Here is a 9010-nt window from a genome sequence, read left to right as displayed (position 1 = left end):
TGACATGTTTCTATCAGTAAACATAAAAAAATATGTAGAAGAATAGAAAACCAGACTTATTTAAATATTTATTTATACCTTCAATTTTTTTGACTATGGCTATTTCAACGTAATCAAACAATAAGTACTATTATTTTGCAAGGACGAAATTTCCAATAATAAATATATTCTTTTTAAGACAATTAAAAAATTTTTGCAAATCACCTTTTATGATTTATTAGCTTTCAAAACGGCAATATAAATATTTGCAAAAAAGGTTACTGTATCCTTATTATAAGAGAGAAGCACTTCCAAGTAAACGAATTATTTGAGTCTCAAAAATACTTGGTAAATTACCACATCCTAGTATCAAATAAATAAGGCAAGAGAAATTTTAATTTTCTTAAAAATTTGTTACCATATTTTTTTATTTTGGTCGCGTTTTCAAATTAAAACAATTGTTAATGAAAGTAAATAGAACACCTACTAATTGTAGTATGACCTTTGCGAAAAATTTGCTCAAGTAATACAATGGCAAGACTGCACAGGATCAATATCCGACTATATTGTCACAAATCTGGCTTTAACTATTACTTATCCAGGCATGTACTTAGCCTCGTTTAGTATTATGTCCTGACTTAAAATTTGCACATGAAGGAAACAATTGTTTTGGTTATACGAATAGTACTTTGTTTGGACTGTGGGCAGTACTGGCATAATCTTAATTGCAAACATAACCTCTGTTTATGCAAAGGGTTTCTGTAATATGTCATTTGCATGTCACAGAAATGCATGTATCTTGGTTAAGAGTTAGGCAAATTGCAGTTGTTTTTCCGATGTTGACAAATGTAATTATGCGCTTAAATTTGTTTTTAAGAAAAAGACCTAGCTTAAGCATTTATTGGCCTTTATTAGTTATATAAACTGTACTAGGTATGCAAATTTAATCCTAGGTATGAATTGAATGTATTAGTCATTTGGTTGTATTATACAAAGAATTGTCAACTTAAGAACTTTAATGTTGTTTTGAATATAAAAAAAATTTTAAATGTTAAATTTACATACATATTAAATAACGTATGTAAATACTGATATACTTCTTCTCTCAAGACAATTACTGATTAGTATCCATAAAATAGTATTCGTATTTTATTAGGAGTGAATCATAGCACTGAAAAGTTAGAAAAATTAATAAAAACATATGTAAAAATTAATTCAACATTACACCTTTATGATCTATCTACAAGGATAAAACTACTTGCACTTTCCTCAAACTGGCGTTCCTGTACAAATAAAAAACTACAAGCAATTAAGTACACCTCTCTGATATTTCGCAGGCTTAATGATATGCAAATTTAATACGATATTCTAAGTCGATATAAATGATATTATTGATATTGATATGCATATCTACGATAACTATTTTATGTTCTATAACACATTTAATATAATAAAAAGATTTCAACATCATATATTAAAGTAATTAAATCCTCCATTAAAGGTAGGTAACATAGAGAATATGATTTGCTTCAGTATCAATTAATTTTTTTTTAAATTTGTAGATATTTCGGCCTTCTTCATAGATCATCTCTAGTGTACAATTAATTAAATAGTTATTATATGTTAAGAATCCAAATAACTAATTTTTATCTTTATTTTTTATTTTGCAACATAAAGAAAGTTTTTAAACATGGAGATTCTAAAGGACTAATATCCGTTCTAAAATTCCTTTTATCATTATTTTTTTATTGTTTTTATTTACCAAATAATAATATTCTTCAAAGTAAGAATACTTCATAAAACGAGTTCAATATTTTTATTGTTTTACCTGTTGTAAGAATAGAGTTAATCCTTTCAATAAATTCAACCCTTTTCGACAACAGGCAAATCTTTTATTAGGGGACCAATCCTTTCAATTCCCTATACTTGCGTACTGGTGGTGTAATATATTTTTATCAATGAATTTTATTTTAGCTGTACTCATATAGCTTTATATTGTATATGAAGAGGTAAATAGATGATACATAATTAATAAATTTTATGTTATTATTGGATAAAATAATGGACCTATCAACAATCACACATGTAAAAGGCATAGAAATAGAAATTTAAAATATTTATGATGCATAAATGTGTATAATGTATATATATGTATAATGTTAATATATGTATATGTATACTTTATTGAAAAAATATTTTAATAATTTTATTAATATTTGTAATTTTCATAATATTTCTAGAACAAATGTAAATAGAACAATTTAATAAAAAACTTCGGTTTTTTCATAAAAACGTTCTATATTTTATAGTCATTTTTAATGCCATAAAGATGACTATATGTTAGACTAACATATAATAGAAATATTGGTGTTGAAAAGTTGTGTATTATTTAACATAAAATAAAATTAAAATAAATAAAATAAAATATCAAAAAATAAAAAATGGAATTTTGTTATTAAAACACTAAATTACAAAAAATATTACTAAAAAATAACAATAGAATTTCACACTCCAATTCATGAAATAGAACCGCGAAAAATTTCAACACATAAAAAACGCAAATATTTGTGGTAAAAAACCGAAGAACCAATAAAAAATAGGAAGCCCAATATTATCTGCTAAAAAATGAATAAATTGTTAAAAAAATACATTTGCAAACAAAACATAAAAAATTGTAAAAAAGTCAAACCACTAATTGCAGAAACACAGAATATAAACAAGGCTGTTGGCTTAAAAAAAGGATAATTGTCTACAGAAGAGACAGAATTGGCTATATTAAAAAACAGGCTAGCATATTTTAAAAAATAGGAAAGATATTCTGAGCGCATAAGTTTTGCACTCAATACACTTTAGGACTAAAAAAGGATCTTAAAAATTTGTGAAATATTTTATTAAATATTTTTAAAACAAAAAAAATTTATGTGGAAAAAGTCATGTTTATTTAAATCTTTTTTGATTTTTATGGAAAATTATTTTGTCACACAAAGAAAAAATATCATAAAATTAGTTGACCTTACTTTCTTTAATCTGGATTAACTAAAAATGCTTTTTGCTTTTATGTTGCAAATCCATTCTTAAAATAAATTCAGTTTAATAGAACTAAAACTAAATGTTTTAATCTTGCTATTACTGTCATTTTTATTGTACTTTTTAATAAATTTTTATCAGTTATAAATATTCTTTGTAATGAATTTTGACTTCTCCATTACATAAAGACAGTAGACCCGTATAAGAAAATAAGTTAGCATAACTTACCTGTAAAATCCATCCATCTAACTGCAAAGAGGTAAGCGCGCGCAACAATATATGTTGCCTATAGCGTGTAGGCAGCGAGGTAAGTCCGTCTACAGGTCAATTAATGAAGATTGTTTCACGGCGTGACTGCATGACTGACTGAGTTTGATTGTTTGGTAAATTTGTTTTGAATTTCCATAATTATTATGCTAATCTCGTTTTTGACTAAATTTGTTTCTTCCAGGAAATTCAATTTGCAACAAAAAACAAGCAGTACAATTAAAAGATAGACGACCTTGCTATGGTGTAACTAATAACTCCAATAAAAACAATAAAAAAAATGTATTTACTACATCTGGATAGGTAAGCATATAGAAGCCAAAAATACATATAAAAATCCATATGCGTCCATAATAATGAGGCGAAACATTTTGATTAATAGCAATTATAATTTTTTCACGAAATTTTTTAGTCAAAAACATAATCCAAAATAATGTTAATGGTAAAGGAAAAATTTTTAAAAGGATTAAGTTTCTTGAGGTCATGGACTAATAATCCTTGGTGAATATGTAGAATATTCGTAAATACCTCTTTAAGTTATACGAAAAATTATACATATGTGACAGTCATCAGGTACACATTTTATAAAACAAAGTATGGTACCTGTATGACTTGTGATAATCAGGCGGAACTAAAGGATAGAAATGAATGTAAAATTATCTTAAAAGAACTTTAGGTGCCACCCACTTTCATAACAGAACTACGAAATCAGAGCATTTGGTGCAATTTAAGCATTTCATTCATAATTTTGTGATGTTATTTATGTATGCGATTTTTGTTAAAATTACTATATAAATGCATGAATGAATTTAACCCTTTCAGTATTAAACATCAGTCGACCGTGTTCAGTAACGGAGTCCTGGTATTATAAATTATTTATACGTAGCTGAACATGAAAAAGTACTCAAATTTATGTTAGAGCGACATCTAGTTGCTGCGTTAATAATGGCAAATATTTTCGGACTATGTTATTCAGTGTGTGTGTAATAATTTATTAGAATATTTTGTGTGAAAGATGAAGTGATGTGAAGTTTTATAACTAAATATAATATAATAAATATAATAAAAATAGATGAAAAAATTCATCTATGAATAATACATACAATGTTCTGTACTGTCATACAGAAATGTTGGTATGCTAGAGTAGTATACTAGAGTAAAGCGACAGTATTATATTATACTAAAAACGGTAAGATCTTGCCCTAGGTATGCAGTTAAATATTTCCCTAGGGAATGTACCAGAGTAAGAAAGTGTAATATAAGAAAACTCATCTCGAGTAATATTATGCACTACTAATATTATTATTACTAGTGTAATCAAGATTTGTTTATGATGTAGAGGCTTGGATAATCAAGCCGAACTAAACGATAGAAATCGTATCCATAAACAAACTGCTGGCCTTGATGAGTTAGGGTTACTAACGTTTGTTAAAAATATCCTAGAAAAGCAAAAATCTATTTTTGATAATACAACGTCTTAAAGTAATGAAAATCGGTCATGCTTTTAAAACGTGAAAGCAATATTGAAAGGTGGTGCAGTATATGAAGAAAACGAATATCTCGGATATGAAATATTTGAGAGTGGATTAGTCTGTCTATTAGATAACTTGTACAAGTGGCACAGTATATAGTATAAATACATTATTTCAAATATTGTATAAAAATAATAAATTTGCTATATTTTCCCGTGCGAATCGTGGTGTAACTCAGTATTACTTTCCTAGATTAGATTCTATACATAAGAAAGAATATATAAATCAATAAAAACACAGTGGTTAACCAGTGTTTTTATTGTTATTCGAAGCGTTCTTCAATATAGTATTTTTAAATTCAATTGATCTAATTTTCAAAATATTAATAAAACATTACTGTCAGTCTGAAGTTTGTATCTCCCAAACCAGGATTTGAAATGTCTCAACGGTATGTTCGGGCGTAGAAAAACGCTCGCCACGCATTTTTGTCTTAATGTTTGGGAACAAGAAGTCACTGTGTGCCAAGTCAGGACTGTAAGGCGGATAACCCATCAATTTGATGTTTTGAGTGCTCAGAAATGTATAAAACATAATGTTATAATATACAAATGATTAATTTTGTTTATTATTGTTTGTTTCATATGAGTTGGACTTATTGCCGATGCAAAAGTTTAAAGTCAAGGTTTTGCTAGCACCGAAATAAAATTAAATTGATATTGAAACTAAGTATAGTCATGACAAATAAGTTGTATTATTTTTGTCGTGAAAACAAAATTTAGTTTAAATTTTATTTTTATATAATCGAGCGCATAATAGCAACAACGGCAGGCAGACATAATCTCTAATCGGCACCTCAGACAGATGCGTTACGTGCACTCTTTCACAAACGTTTCATTTCAAAATATAATTTAATACGAATTGATAACATTTTGTTACTCGTTGACTATTTTAAAAAATAAAGTGAATATTTTGATGCTGGGTGCAGTGTCCGACCCAATGATAAGACCCATAAATCCTTGATCTTGAGCAACAGTCAAAAAAAAGTAATGCTGCGATTTATGCTGCGCTGTTTGCTGCATATGCGTAGCTAACAATGCAAAAATTGTTTAAATTTATGCATAAACAAATGATTAATAATATTTAAATTAAATATAACAAAAACCATAAAAATAATTTAATTTGTCTTTTAAAAAATAATAATATAATTAAATTGTTTGGTGCCGAAAAGCCGCTTAGGTTGGCGTCGTTTTATTGCAGCATATCGAAGCAAACCGCTGATGATGAGGTTGATTATATGACAGATTTTTTTTTAATTTGTTTTTTTTTTTTGGTATTATAAAAATTTTATTTTAAATTTATTTTTGTACTTTCTTTTTTTAAATTTATGCATAAATAATATAACAATAACAAAAGATGACACTTTTTATTTCCAATTCAGTTGCTAATATATTGGCCATTCTCCTGCCATTTCTCAACTGATAAAACCACGCAAATTGCCGCTGCACTTTGTTCTGTTGCTGCTGGGTGCTCTCGTCTTTTATCAAAGTTCTTCGAAATTATACACACGGGCGCAATTACTTTACTAGACTTGGTTACAACATACAATATACAATGTACTTCAGCGGGACTGATAAGCGTCGAATATGATATGATTTTTTTAAAAAACATTAAAAATATCGAAAAATGCTTTTGTTTCCATTGGGTTCGCCGTGGTTGATGGCACAGCTGAGCTCGAGAAAGGGTGTGAGATGATGCAATCGCTACAACTTGAAAACATGCTTCTTTGGGGAATTGATAACATGGAATCGTTTAAAGCTCATAACAGTAATCGTGCAAAAATAACCAATTTCCGCATAGACATAATTGGAAGTTAAGATAATTAATTTATAAATAAAAAGTCTTAAATATTAATTAAAATATTTCAAGAAAATTTTATTGTTAATATATGATAAGATGTTTAATCCTAAGGCGACTCCTTCAAGTTTTTTGTTGCACTTTTGTTACATATTATTTATGGTCTATTTTAATATCAGTAAAAACTAACATTTCCTTTTAATTTGTATAAATCTTCGTTAATATGATAATGTTTCTAATAATCAGTTCTTCCCTACACTGAAGGTTATAAACTCGGTTTAAGATATTTTTCATGCACTAAGGAAAGCACTGGTCAACTTGGTACTTAGTTCTTTTTTTAATATGCATCTACCGAATAGTGTCTGTCAGCTTGTTCGTTGATATGGTTTTTACATATATGGAAACTCAGGTGTCAAGTAAAAGAGACGGATACTCGTATCAACACATTTTTAAGTGACAATCAGGTGGTTATTAAGGTGCTGCCTAATAAGAAAAATGCCGAATATTTTTGAAACGGGTTGTTGATGCATTTATTGGTTAACCTTATATATATTACAAACTGAATTATAAGGATATTTCAAACAGTTGCAGAATCTTTGAATTAACCAAAAATTACACATCTCTTGCCATAGTATTCCATAAACAGAATAGTTTGAAATGAAAGTGTTAGGAGAATTTGAGAAAAGAATTCTTCAGAAGATCTATAGTCCCTTATGTGTTGGAAACGAGTATTGAATTAGAGAGAACGATGTGATGTATGGCTATAACGCGACAATGACATAATTTAGCGTTTTAAAATTCGCTTAATGTTGTGTAAATGGAGGAAAATAGTCTAACTTTTTAGAATATAAATCATAGAAAATAGGATAAATCATCTACTAACCAGATAGTTTTATGTTATAAATGAATTGGCTAGTGTTAATTGACCTTTGTTACATTATAACTTCACAAGTACTTCAAGCAACCTTTTTTAATTTCTTTTTTATATTTATTTTATTTCAGAAGATTTTTTGTTTCTCGGCTATAATGCATGAACTCTATTGAAAATGTATTCAACATAGAATAAATATCATGTTGAAATAATCGTATTAAAATCTTATGTTTTTTATAATTAGTGCAAACCAGGTCTTTAAGAATGTCATTGAGCATCGGAAAATCCATCCTCAAGTATTCTGATCCATTCTGGCGAATCTCACGTATAGCTTGGAAAAATTTGTAGTCATACAGGTATATATGATCTCTCAAATGATTATTTACTTATTAGTATTATTTCTATTTGGAAAGAATTTTATTTTAATATTAGGCATATATCTAACTTGGTTGAAAGTTAATGTAACTCCTTAAAGAAAGTTAAACGTATAGTTTCTTTATATATAAAAGATTTAATATGTTAAATGCTTACAATATATATAATTTAAAAATTACAAATTTGTAAAATACTGAAATTTTGTAACAATAATAGTACATAAATTTAGTTAACGAGGTCTTGAGTTGGCCCACCGTTACTTTGCAACCATGTACTGGAAAACTAAAAAAATTTATTAAGATGTGCTTGTAAGCTTGATATGAACATCATACTTAGGAAAATTTTAGCACGAGTTATAAATCATACTCTACATATATGTCCATACTTGTAGATGTATATAGATGTTCACAAAATCGGCTTAATATCAACTGCTCACAATACCAACAATTGATTTTTTTGTTTAAGATCAACAGCTGCCTCTGGCAATGCAATGTCCTTCATTAAAACAGGGATGGCTGTACGCTATAAATATTTTAGAGGTAAGTCTCCACAATTAGGTATATATATATTGTATATAAATTTTTTAACAAATATGTGTATAAGGATCTAAATAATAGTTGATCTCTATAAATGATCCGCTTACTTACCATTCTATTATTATTATGTTTTAAATAAGACAACTTGATTTCTAATTATTCCGTTCATTAATGCTACGTATTAATACACAAAGGAATCGTTTGTTGCACAACAAAATCACAAAGTGTCCACTGCAACAAAGGATGCAACATGCTGGAAAATAGCAAAACTGATTTCATCTATAATAAAAAACAACAAAAATAGGAATATAATTTATTGAAAATATTTAATCCTTATATTTTTGTATATGTATACACAATACAGGAAGTTACTTTGGCATCTTAAAAGTGCGAGATACCTACACGTGAAATATCCTGCAAAGTTGGTGGCAGTAGAAGTTGCCAAGATTTGATGGACAGTTTACATATTTGCCCTGAATTCTTTATTATAACTTTTTTCTATGCCATTCTTAGGCAGATTGCATAAATCCACCTACAAAGGGCAGCAGGATATTTATTTGCTTTAATATTTATTTATAGCAAATGTGAAACGGAAGTAAATTTATAAAGACAAAACCTGCACATACTTT

At 27.8% G+C, this 9010-nt stretch overlaps 1 long non-coding RNA gene across 1 annotated transcript; it reads left to right on the top strand.

The window, feature by feature from the left end:
* The first annotated feature begins 3182 nt into the window (after positions 1–3182).
* On the top strand, positions 3183–6609 carry LOC119686182. Its single transcript, XR_005252890.1, has 3 exons — positions 3183–3389; positions 3458–3576; positions 6184–6609. It is a non-coding gene; the product is annotated as an uncharacterized LOC119686182 (long non-coding RNA).
* The last annotated feature ends 2401 nt before the right edge of the window (positions 6610–9010 follow it).

Source organism: Teleopsis dalmanni, chromosome 2, assembly GCF_002237135.1.
Source record: "Teleopsis dalmanni isolate 2A chromosome 2, ASM223713v2, whole genome shotgun sequence".
NCBI classification, from domain to species: Eukaryota; Metazoa; Arthropoda; class Insecta; order Diptera; family Diopsidae; genus Teleopsis; species Teleopsis dalmanni.
The sequence above is the reverse complement of the archived record's forward strand: the minus strand, read 5'-3'. Positions and strand labels throughout refer to the sequence as shown.